Raw genomic sequence first — 13,334 nt, 5'->3', positions numbered from 1 at the left:
AGGATTTGCCCTTTTATGCTAGTATGTTCCATAACAAAAAGCACTTGTCAAGAAAAACTAGTAATGTGGTTGCTTACCTTTTGACAGGTAATCATCAATATTGGAGCCACCAGGAGAGAGAGAGAGAGAGAGCAACTTACTATTGCTCTCTCTCTCCCTCTAGCGAGCGGGGTCATTGGCGATTGTACGATCTACCTCCTTCTTACGGTCTTTCATTAGGTCCTCTGCTCGTTCGATATTTAGATTCTGTAGGTTCGCTGCAATATTATCTTTCCATTTCATCCTTGGTGTTCCCAGAGTTCCCAGAGAAATGCATCAGAAGCAAAATACAGGGGGTTAAAGCTTTTAAAAAAATAAAGAAATTAATTTTTAGTTTTTTGACTGTTCTGAAGATATCGGTGTCAAATTTTCTTAATAAAGCTACCTAATAAAGATGCTTTAAATGTAAAAAGTAAATGTTTTAGTTTCAAGCAGTGGCGTAGATCAGATAGGCATTAGAGTAATTTTTTTATAAAAAAAAATAGTACGCCACTGATAATCAAAAATTTTAAGAATCCTTGGTTTATTTAACAGAAAAAAAGGTATCCTGCATTTTTTTCCTAAAAGGCACCATTTTATCAGAATTTAAAAATAAATAACTTAAATAAAAACTAAGGAAAAAATATTTTTTTGGATAACGTTAAAAAATACTAAATAATAAATAATAATAATTAATAATTAATTTAAAAGGTGCTCAAAATGGCAGCCATTTTGTTGAGAACAGAGCCTGCAGCGTAATGTTAAATTGTCGTAAATTTTCTGAATAACTTCACCCCTATCTTTAATTTCTAAATAGGATCCTAACAAATAACTAATAACTTATAACTAAATAACTAATAACTGATAACTTACTTAATCTAAAATATTCTTTAAACTTTAGTTCGTTTTCTTCTAGTTTTTAATTAGAACTTTAAAAGTTCCTTCAGTTCTTCTCCTTTTAAATAAGTTACTAACTTCACGCCTTATATCTAATATTGAAAACAGTAACAAATCATCATCCTCTTCCTCTTCTTCTAGCAGCAAAGATAATATTCTTTTTCTCTTGTCCATAGCACGTCTCGTAACAAAGTCCAAAAAAAACTAATAAATAAAAATGTAAACAAAATTATATTGCATTGCGCAGTACGTATTCTAAATAGACCACCATAATATGCGGATTCTGCAAGCGCAAATATAAACGGGACGCAACGCAGTAGATAGACCATACTTTATCTCTTAATGTGTATTGCAATAACAGAGAGAATCGACGACAACAGCGACCTCTCCTTGTCATGGAGTAAAACTGAACGGAAACAGCTTTATAAAGCGCCAAATTTGAATTTGATTTTATAGTAGCGTGTGCTTAAGTCACATAAATAAACGCATTTAACCAATAAAAATAGGATGGAAAGCTTTGCTTACTTGAAAAGGCTGCGTTTTGACGTGTTCTTTAATTATTTTTCAATTGACATAATACATGACATCTTATTATTTATTATTTAAATAAATTTGCTAATATTTCAAATATTTACCAATGAAGAAAAAGTTGATATGCCGAACGCTATATTTCCGGGCCTACGTACTTTCATTAGACAAGAAGGTGGTCGTTTCGTACATGTTATGTTAAAATAATTTGTAAACCTCATATTTTTTCTGTTTGCTTACCGTTTGTTTGTACCTATGCTATGTTAGGTAAATGTTAAATAAAATATATCGTATTAAGATACTGAAAAAATATTGCATTGAAGAATGTGTTCTTTTATTCTCAAATAGGAATATGACGTTTGAAAAAATATGATGTGTTATGTCAGTTGAAAAAAATAAGTAGGCGTGTCATTACAATGCTTCCTGTTCGTGCATTTTAGTAAATTAGTTTTTTTCTTCTTATGGGCTTATTTATCAACCGATTTAAAAAATAAACATATCAAATTATGGGGAAAAAAACTGCGGTTCAAAAGTGGTTGTTCCCAATAATGTGCTATTTAAAAAAATTATGTAAATGCCAAAATTAATGCTTTAGACATTTTAAATAGGCGTGTGAAAGATTTAAGTCATAAAATGTAACGAATTGATTAAAAATTAAAATTTTCAACGCATTCATGGCACCCTATTTTAAAATGTAAAAAAAATGAATTGCGGTAGAATATTATTTTCTATCGAAATACGTAATAATATACCAAGTGTCCCATTTAAAATAAGAAAGTTAGTGTCACTTCTTGTTAAACCGGAAGTAGTGGAAAACAATAGTAAATGGTAAAAGATGCTCTTATGACTATTCTATCTTGAAAAGTAAAAAAGTTATTAAGTGTTCCCTTTTTTCTGTGTCATCCGGTATAATGATATATATTTAATATGTAGGGATATAAATATAAATATCCCAGAGACATTCTATGAATATTCTAAATCTGACAATCCCACCCAGGATGTACACGAGATGTCCTACGGTATTTTTATTTGGACTATCCCACGCAGGACATTTTAACTTTTAACTGACATTTGGGATCAATATCGTACGTTATTAGGACAATAAGTGTTTAATGGGATAAAGATGGGAATAATTTTTGGGTCAAAAGTTATACTCCTAACATATAAATTTGACGTATATCTATATATTTTTTTCGAAAAAAAGATTCCTAGCATTTATGCTTTTCAGTACATCATCAGCGGACCTCCCTGTATATATATATATATATATACCTTTCAAATAATTTCTCAGGTGAAATTGTTCAATTAATTCCGACTAACACTTATCCAAACAATTTAACCATCCCATCTAACATTCTATATGCTTTTTCCGAACATAATTAGCCATTTATATTGTTTAGAACAACACTATCATTTATAATCTTATTTCCAACGTAAAAGCCTGCAGTACTACCGGGTAATAAGTATAAATGAAAAAAATAATTAATTTTTTTTACTGTTTTTAAAAAATTACCGTTAAAGCTCGCCGCTGCTGTTAAATCAAAATGCGGAGAGCCTCTACATTGTTAAGCAAAATGCTTCGGTACTACGCATTGTTAAAACCATTGAAATGAATGTGTGATTTTTAGTTTTGGCTTATGTGACTGATGTAATTACATACATGACCACATGGTTGGTCCTGTTAGTACTTTAAAAGAACCGTTTGAAAAAAAACGGACATGACATAATATGCTTAGACCCAAGTCAGCCTTTTTAATTACTCATTTGTATTCGTATGAATATACTTGTTGACATAACGGATTAATGTAAAAGTCTTTAAAATTATTTAACTTCTTTTAATATTTATTATACAGAGTTCTTCAGGGTGTGGGCAATGTGCCCCAAGTCTGAATTACATATTTTTTTAAATTATATTCTTGACAATTACTGACAAAGAAGACTATAATAAACCCACCAATTTAAACCCCAACCCCTTTTAAAAAAAAAACGTCAATTTAGATTTTTTTATGTAAGGCGACGTTGAATTTTCATCTCCAGCTAAATTGTGATTCCTCATAAAGTCGAAGACAGCATATGTATATTGTTCTGCATCGTTGCTAATTTTTGTAACAGGAAATAATTCGAATAAAACTATTATAATGGGTCGGTTCGACTTATTTTCACCTTCTGGGGTATAGTGAACTATTATTGTTGTTGGATTATAATTTTCTCAAAATATAGTTGTTTCAATAGATAAAAAATTTAAGTCAAGGTTCCACAAATATGTATGTTACAAGTATGAGTAAATGTAAACTCACAAGTACCATTTAGATGAGTGATAAGTAAAATTAACAACAGAACAAAAAATATACATAGAAGATATGTTTAAAATTTACGTAAATTCTGTATTGTTGTGACAAATTCTAAATGAGTTATTTATTTTATTGGGTATTACGTCACTTATAGCAAAAATCAATTATGAAATTTTTATCTCATAAGCTCAAAAATTGAATCGAAAAAAAAATTGTTTTTTGAAAAATCCACCTACTCATCTTAGTAAGTATATATCTCGTAAGTATATATCGCTCATTCGAAAGAATAGTGACACAACTCAAAATTTATTATAATTTAGATTATTTATGAAAAAAACTCTAAAAGTCCTAAATATTTACGTAGAATAACGACACATTTCTATTTAAAAAATGACCGCGAGATGGCACTAGTGTCACTATTTCAATCACGCGCAATTCATTTCACAGTTTGTACGACACTGTCTCAACACTCTCAACTAGATTTTTAGTATTATTACGGCATTTGAGTGAAGAGGTCACGCCAGTTATCGGTAACAGTGTCATATTTCAAAAGGTGCTTTAACGGTAAGTTAAAATTTATTATGAAATTAGGACAGTATTGGCACATTTAGAGTTATGTCGCTATTTCTTTTAATTTTCAGGAGATTTTTTTTTGTAATTTTCATAAAAAGAGTCACATTTCATGTTAGGTCATTGTCTTATTTAAAGTCTGCATGTAGTAATTAGTATTAACCGTCATATTTAGTGATGTGACACTGTTTCTTTAAACTGAATTCAGAGTTGATATTTAAATGCGACTTATTTTTACTTTTACTGATTTTATTATTATTTTTTTGTACCCATTTTACACCACGTTAAAAATTTTAATGTTGCTTTTCTTATTTAGATTTTTCGGCTGTGATTGGCTGTGCAAAAATAAAACATGTTCTCCAATCGGACATTACGGATAGTGAGCATGATTACTCACGGAGTATGTCTTCTCCGTTACGGCAAAGTTTACTGAATAAAATATGTATTTTATTCAGTAAACTTTGGTTACGGAGAGTTACCATTGGTCCGGGATTAAGTTAATAATCTCCGAGGTAATAATTTAAAAAAATTTATATTACTTTTATTATATTAAATAAAATAGTAATTTAAATTCGACTTCTGAAAAATTACTTACAAACCAATAACACATCCAAAAAATGTATTTAAATTTATTAAAAACTAAATTGGCGCTTTTCTAAACACATTTAAAATTACAGGCGAGTGCAGTACCGATGTTCCTACTTCTGTTAATACCCCTGCTATTGATCCTGCATTAAAAGATGTTACTAATACGCCAGGTACTGACATTTTAGAATGGAAGACGAACGAGAATGGTAAGTAACAAGTAACATCATTAATAAAGCTAAAGATTCCATGTTATTTTAACGTAATGCTACAAACAAATTTGTTTTTAGATATCCAGGAAAACCAACAGGAACTGAACCATTCTCAACAAATTTCAAACCGGGACAATATAAATGACTGCAAAAATGCAAGCCAGTATGAAGGTACAAGTCGACAACAAGAGTTACTTGAAAATATTGAAGATTCTGACGACTCAATTAAAGATACAGATTATGTTAACCAGTCATCTTCATCATCTTCTAGTTGTAGTACTTGCAGCGCATCCTCAGTTTCTGACTCTTCCTCTGAAGAGGAAAATGTGAAACCAGATGATATTAGCAAGAAAAGAAAGATTGGTCCAGAAAAGTGGCTAAAAAATGCAGCTAAGCGTCTTAGAAATACAGGTAAAGAGTATAGAAATGCCAAGACAAAAAAGATCTTTTTAAAAAGGCATATACAACTACCATGTGATGAAAAGTGCAAACTTAAGTGTTTTACTAAATTTACTGAGAAGCAGTGTCTAAATATTTTTGGAAATTAAATAGTCTTCAAAGACAGCGTGATTTTCTCATAGCGCAAGTATGACAGTTATTCTTCCCCGATACAGATACGTTAGAGAAGGTAGTAATCGTAAACCAAATAACGCTTTTCACTTTGAGGTCGAGGATAAAAGAATTCGAGTTTGCAAAATATTTGTTAAGAACACTTTATCAATCAATGATCGTCCAATCAGAACTGTTATCAGTAAAAGGGATCCCGAGCATCCACAATTTATTAAAAGTGACTTACGCGGAAAACATGCCAACCACATTAAATTAGATGAGGAAATAAAGCAGAGCATACATCAACATATTAAATCAGTTCCTAGAATACCTAGCCATTATTGCCGATCCAATACTAATAAAGAATTTATCGAGGGTGGCTTAACAGTCACTAATTTACATCATGATTATTAAAAAAAAAAACGCGAGGAAGTGGGAAAAACAGCATCAAATTATGTTATGTATTACAAAATATTTAGTGAAGAATACAACATTTCCTTTTCTATACCTAAAAAGGACCAATGCCAGTTATGCGTCGCTTTTGAAAATGGATGTGATAGCGATAAAGAAAGACTAAAGGACAAATATGAAGAACATTTAAATCAAAAAGAACCTTCGCGGATCGAAAAAGAGGCTGACAGAGAGTCATTAGCTTTTGTAGCTGCCTATGATCTCCAGGTAGTATTACCTTGCCCGAAAGGTATTGCATCCTCTTCCTATTACGTGTCCAAGTTAAATGTATTGAATTTTACTATACTATATAATTTTAATATATAATTTTATTATAATTTTACTAATTTTACTAAAATGTATTTAGATTTCTATGACTGTAAAGCTTTGGCTAACTCTGTAGGCATAGGAACTAACTTACCATTTAAAATTTCCGATTTACAAGTTTTAAAAGTGCAAAAGAATAATCCAGATAAGACTTTCTACAAAATGTGTTTTGAACAAGAAAACTTTGATGACGTAGATATAGAAAAGCCTAGGACCATAAGAGGAAGAATAACAGGGCTAATCAATGGATTATTATTAGCTTATCAAAATAAAATTGGAATAAGCGATAATAAAAAGAAAAGCCTACTTTCATTATTTGATGAAAACACCAATAAAGGTTCTGCTATTCCTAAAATTTATAAAAGTTGCTATAATAACCTTTAGGTAAACCACTTATTAATATCCTGCTGTTATAATCTTGAGTGGTTTTTTTTATCTTTATTAATTTTAAGTTTCATGTTTTTTGTAATTAATCTTAAGTTTATAAACTTTTATGTGTTTATTTTTATTATGTAGGTACTTGTGTTTTGTGTTTATGTTTCGTGCAATACAGCAGTTCTTTTAAGATAAAAAATTAAAATTTTAGGAACGAAATCGTCTTTTATTTTAATGTTTTTCATACATTTTATTTTAAAAAAGGGATACGTGTTTATAAGAAACACTGTCATAAGTCGAAACAAAGTAAAAAAAACACTCTTTTGTATAATGTTTTGGAAAGTTGCTAAATGTATAATTTTTATAAATGTTTACTTATAGAATACAATTTATTTAGTTAAAATATTAAAAAATTGTATAACATTTTTTTAAATGCCTCTCCTGAATAATTTGTTATTTTGACTTGAGTCGTTATTCTTTCGAATGAGCGATATGTAAGTTTTGATAAAAATTTCTGAATTGATTTTTGCTATAAGTGACGTAATACCCAATAAAATAAATAACTCATTTAGAATTTAGATACAACAGACAAAAAAAAATTGCAGGCAACAAGAAAAATTAGAACAAAAACTAAATTATTAAAAAAATATATATTTTTTAAATTCTATCTAACTTTGGCCGGGAAGTATACTTTGCTTAAAATCATCTTTCTAATTAATTTTTTTTCTTAGAAAACGCCAAAAACTCTTATGATATATGAACTTTTTTATCAAAAATTACCTTTTCTTCTGGACACCTTGTACAACTTTATTAACATATTTTATATTCGCCTAAAAAATACCTTAGTATATAAATTGCAAAAAAACGAATAATAAAGGCCACTATTAGCTTCATGTGTAATCAGCGATGTAATGTTAAATTAACCACGCTACGAGCAACATAAAATAGTGACCTAAGGCACCAACTTTAATACAATTTTGCAATAAACATTAGGTACCTCTATTATTGCTGTAAAGATCTACTAAAAGAAAATTGTTTTTAGACTGTAAGTAGTTATACCTACTTAGGTTTTATTATTGCTATTAAATCAAGATGCGGTGCAAAATAAACAGGCACTTTGAAATAATTTTTTTTAGCTTTTAATGCGTTTTATGTAGATCCTCATCATCGATCTGATTTCGTTCGGTATTTCGCTAGTACTTTTCAGTACTTGTATTGATTAGAGTGACAGTATTTTATTTTAATATTGATAAATGTTAGGTGCCTTTCAATTTATATTTTTGACAATTTGGTTTCTGTTCAGTAAATGTGGCTCTTTCATATGAATAGGCTGACTGCAAGGAACTGCTTAAAAAAGCAGCCAATTATAAATAACCAAGTTTTGTCTATGTGAAATTTAGTATAGCCGGATTTCGCAACTTTTTAGATGCAGTAATTGTCGGATGAGACAGCCAGAGGGTCCAGTCGGACCTGACCATCTCTTCGCAAAACTTTGATTCGTGTTAAGTCATTATGTCTCACCATTAAGGTAGACGTTCAATGTTTGCGACCGCGACAAGAGACAGCGATAAGCGACCGAGACAACTTTTCAAGACACCAAATCAATAGAACTGAATAGGACTCAGTTCAAGGGAAGAAGCGACAGCGTCGCGCGGCATATCGGTGTTTGCTCATTGTTGCGTGCGACTAGAGACATTACCTCCTTTGGAGCAGTAGTGTCGCAGTGTCTCGCGAGTGAAGTACCAGCAATTTTAGTAAAAAATGGTGTCTTCCTCCAATTTCTCTGTAGAAAACGACGAAAAATTGATAGAATTAGTTCATGAGAACCCACCAATTTATGATTCTGCATTAGAAAGTTACAAAGACGGTGTGCTACGCGAAAATATATGGAAAGGCCTTAAATAAAAGCGGTAGGTATCATGTAGTACATAGTGTTCTGTGAAATGGAATGTGCAGGGTGTCCCAAACTCGGGGTGTTTACGGGGGAACCAAAAACGATAATGATAAATTGACTTCGTCTATTTAAATAACTTCTTTCAGGGCAATTAAATTTGACGTTGGCGATATCAGGATATATCGAAAATGTCTGTTTTGATTATTGTGTATGTCAAAATTCATATTAGGCGTGATATCGAGTAATCACTTACCTTTTATAAAAACCCTGGGGCACACCCTGCACATACAATTAAACTATAGAAACTAAGTCATGAAATAATTTTCAATTTCTTTTCTGACACAAAATATATTGTTTTATTAGCATCGTCGATCTATAATACGCTCTTGCCAAGGAACTTCTTCACTTGAAAAATACTCTTTCAGTATCTCCCTGATTCTTAAACCGCCACTGTTAGCAAATCCACCACCATGGGCTAAAGGTACCATATTCAATGTGGGGGTTTCTTGATTATCGTTATTATTATTACATTGAAGTAAAGCAGATTGTTGGGTTTCTAAGTATCCATCTCGCAAAAGATTGTGTAAGCAGCAAGCAGCCATTATCAGAACATCGCATGTTTCGGGTAGTATGGCTATTGAAGTGTGAAAAACTCTAAAAATTTCATATAACAGTCCAAATGCATTCTCTGTAACCCTGCGAGCACGGCAAATACGATAATTAAATATCTCTTTTTTCTTGTCAGATTTTGCAACTTTTCGAGAATAGAGCTTCATCATATAGGAATCGATTGCAAATTCTTCGTCACGGATTAAAAAATGTGGTACTTCCAGATTAGTTTCCGGGCAAACATTTTTCTTTAGGAATATTATAACTATTCGTGGCTATTTTTCTTCCTATTGCAGATTTCTTAAAGATATTGCTGTCTCCCTCTTTGCCATATGCGCCGACATCTACTGCAATAAATTTGCAATTTGCATCTACAGTTGCTAAGAAGACTATCGAGAAATATTCTTTATAATTGAAATATAGGGAGCCACTGTTCTTGGGGGCTTTAACACGAACGTGCTTGCCATCAATCGCGCCTACACAATTTGGAATGTTCCATCTATTCCAAAATTCCTCAGCGATCCTTTTAAAATCATTTTCAGATGGGTGTAGCAGAAGAATTGAAAATCACTCAGTCGACTGTTTCAAAAACAATTTTATAATAAACAAAATAGCTGAACAGTTCCATTTATGGATCCAATTTCCGTCAACTCATTCCAAAATAAACGAAGCACAGTAAGCTTGGCAAAAAAATTTCACTTTCCAAGTGCTATTAGAGTGATTTCAGTGATTGAACGCAGCTTCACGTTCAGCAAGCACGCACGTTCAGATTTTGAATTCGATTCAACACGGTAATAAATACATCAACAGAAAAGGATTGCCGACTGGTAAATGTGCAGGCAACATGTAACTCAATGGAAATGTTTACGAGTGCTCAGTGTTGCCAGGTTAAAATCACCGCAAGCAGTAGATTTATCATCAAAAAAGCGGTAGATCAAAGATAATAAATGCTCATTTTATTGAAGCAAATATTCTTAAGTATAAGCAAATCATTATTCATATCAACTCGAGTAAATGCTTAAACTCCGACCTGGTACTCTAAGCTCTTGCTTTGAGCACTTGCTCATACTCATGACCATTTACTTTTTTTTATTCATACGGGCCAATGATCTGCCGATGTTCACGATACGATAGTGTGGTCATAGTTTTTTGATGAGTTAGGTGCTTTATTGGTCGATTTTCTTGTGCCAATTAACCACGATTAGGTATTTTAACAGATAACTGAAAGTTAAGCTTGTAGAGGCTTTCTTTCAAGAATTATAGGGTTATCCATTTTATGCTTGGGAAAGTAAAGTTAAATAAAACACACAAGATATTCAGATGGAGACGAAATTTTTATTTTGTTTTAAAGATTGAATCATTCCATTATAATTATGTGAAACACAATATCATTTAAATATCCACCGCAAGACCTCTGACAAACTTCAATCCTTTTAAGTTAACCTTTAAATTTAAATTTTCAATCACTTCGGCAAATTTCAGGTGATATCTCGGCTAGAACTTCACGAATGTTGGCTTTAAGTTGTTGAAGAGTTTGAGGGTTATTGGCGTAGACACGATCTTTTGCATAGCCCCACAAAAAAAAATCCAAAGGTGTGAGATCACAGGATCTTGGGGGCCAATAGATATCACTTAAACATCCTGGAAACTTCTCTTGCAAAAGAGCTCGGTTGGCCTGTGTTGTGTGACTTGTGGCCCCGTCCTGTTGGAACCACATGTCTTCCAGATCTTCTTCTTCGATTTCTCTCCAAAAATAATTGGTCAACATGCTTCCATACCGCTCAGAGTTTACTGTTAAGGCTCTCCCACGATTGTTTTCAAAAAGATACGTACCAATGACACCACCAGACCATAATGCACACCATACAGTCACTTTTTCGGGATGCAAAGGCCTTTCTACGATCACCTGAGGATTTTCAGAACCCCATATGCGGCAATTCTGTTTATTTACGTAGCCACACAGCGTAAAATAAGCCTCATCAGTGAAGAAAATTCTGCTCGAAAAATGAGCATCAGCAGCTTGTTGTTCAAGCACCCAATTTGCAAATGTTCTGCGTTGTCGATGGTCTGTAGGCTTAAGTCATTGAGTGAGTTGGACTTTGTACGGATGGAGCTGTAAATCCAAATGCAAAACTCGCCACAGTGAGCCGTAAGACAAACCCAAATTTTGAGCACGCCGAGGAATTGACAAATTTGGGTCTTCCTCCACACTTTGAGCCACAGCAGCGATATTTTCAGCTGAACGAACGTTACGGTGATGCACCTTACAATATCAGTAACCGATCCAGTCTCTTCAAATTTTCTTACTGTGTTCGAAATTGTTTGCTCTGTAGGACGATTATTGTCGACCGTAATCAACTCGTAAAGCTCTAAACGTTGGCACAGGAGAATCACCATTTTTATAGAACAATTTAATAATTTTAGTACGTTGTTCGACTGTTAAACTATATTTAGAAATGGTAAACCTTCAACTAAAAAAAAACGCTTCACATGACGTTTCTTTCTTAGCCAACCTCGAATTGGATAACCCGCTATATCTACGGCCAAGCCAAGCCAAAACAAAAACACGAAAAATCTTTTCAGACAGTAGTACATGGCTCTAATAATGTCTCAAAGACGAAGAATAAGAAATGGGACGTTTATAAAACTGACATTTTATTAAAAATTCAGAGAATAGAGGGACACAAAGTCAATGGTCTCAAAAGATGTTTATTTTAAAAAATGATTACACGTGTTTCGCCCTAAGGCATCGTCAGATCTAAAAGAAAACAGAAAGCAACCCTAGTACAAAAACAACAATGCATAGACACAAATTACAATATAAAGATTTGACTTACCGGTAAAGCTATAGGATTAACACCACAAACATTCAAGTTAAAACAAAAATAAATACATACAAAATAAAAATAATGTTGACGTTCACATTAATTTCGGTGTCAAAACTAATTAAATAAAAGTAAACAAAACAAGCAGAGTGAGGTTAAGTTGAACGGGAGAACGGAAAAAAAGCAAAAAATAAAATAAAAAATAAAAAGTGAAATATGACTTGGTCGAGAAATGAACCAGCGACCATCGGGTTCGTAGGCAAGCGCTTAACTTACGTGCTATCCAGGTCGTGATAAATATTGCTGAAAATTAAATGCGGTTCGAAGGTAAAAACATCATTCACACAAGACAGTACAGGACTCCTTTTTGCCCTTGTGATTTCCATCTTCTCTAATAGGTCAAGCTTCTTTCCCTTGGGGCACTCATGAAGGATTTTTACATTTTCCGGGATGGAAGGAAAGTGTTTTGAGGACAATAAATGACTTGCAAAAGCTGATTTAGTCTCGGTGATTTCGGTATCTTTGTGTTTATTATATTCTCTTAAGTGTTCCTGCACTCTCGTTTTTATTTTCCTTCCAGGCTGACCAATGTAAACGGCATTATATTCCCCGCAGTTAAGTGAATAAACTCCCGATTGGGTTAAGGGTTCTCTTTTATCTTTAATGTTTACGAGCTTTTTAAATAATGTGTTGGAAGTTTTGAATGATATCTGTAAATTATAGTTTTTAAAAAATTTAGCAAATCGGGAGGAGATACTACCAAAGTAAGTGAGGCAATGAAATCTAGAATTTTTAATGCTGGTGTTATGGATTAAATTATAGGAGAGCTTGTATTTATTATAAAATTTGAAATAGATTCTATTAATTATACTTAATGGAAACCCATTATTTACTGCAATCTGTTTAATTGTAGCTAACTCTTTTTGAAAGGCGCTTGCTGATAATGGTATTTTGAATAACCGGTAGAAAAAGGAGTTGAATGCAGCAAATTTATGAGAATACGGGGAATTAGAATCAAATTGGATAATGTTGTCCGTCGAGAAAGGTTTTCTATAAATATCAAAGGTGATTTTGTTGTTATCTCTAGTCAGCAAAAGGTCTAAAAAAGGAAGCTTACCCTCTTTTTCTTTACAAAAAATTATCCAGTCCGAGTTCATCCCCACTCCAGGCCAAACAGACATCATCCACATACCGTTTGTAAAAA

The 13,334-nt window shown here is 32.4% G+C and overlaps 2 long non-coding RNA genes across 2 annotated transcripts; one reads left to right on the top strand and one right to left on the bottom strand.

The window, feature by feature from the left end:
• Nucleotides 1-204: 204 nt before the first annotated feature.
• LOC126735420 (uncharacterized) lies at nucleotides 205-12,694 on the bottom strand. Its single transcript, XR_007660396.1, has 3 exons — nucleotides 12,143-12,694; nucleotides 892-1,119; nucleotides 205-342 (listed from the first exon to the last, which is right to left on the bottom strand). It is a non-coding gene; the product is annotated as an uncharacterized LOC126735420 (long non-coding RNA).
• On the top strand, nucleotides 4,634-6,842 carry LOC126735419 (uncharacterized). Its single transcript, XR_007660395.1, has 3 exons — nucleotides 4,634-4,816; nucleotides 4,982-5,098; nucleotides 5,180-6,842. It is a non-coding gene; the product is annotated as an uncharacterized LOC126735419 (long non-coding RNA).
• Nucleotides 12,695-13,334: the final 640 nt, after the last annotated feature.

This window comes from Anthonomus grandis, chromosome 4 (genome assembly GCF_022605725.1).
Source record: "Anthonomus grandis grandis chromosome 4, icAntGran1.3, whole genome shotgun sequence".
NCBI lineage: Eukaryota > Metazoa > Arthropoda > Insecta > Coleoptera > Curculionidae > Anthonomus > Anthonomus grandis.
The sequence above is the reverse complement of the archived record's forward strand: the minus strand, read 5'-3'. Positions and strand labels throughout refer to the sequence as shown.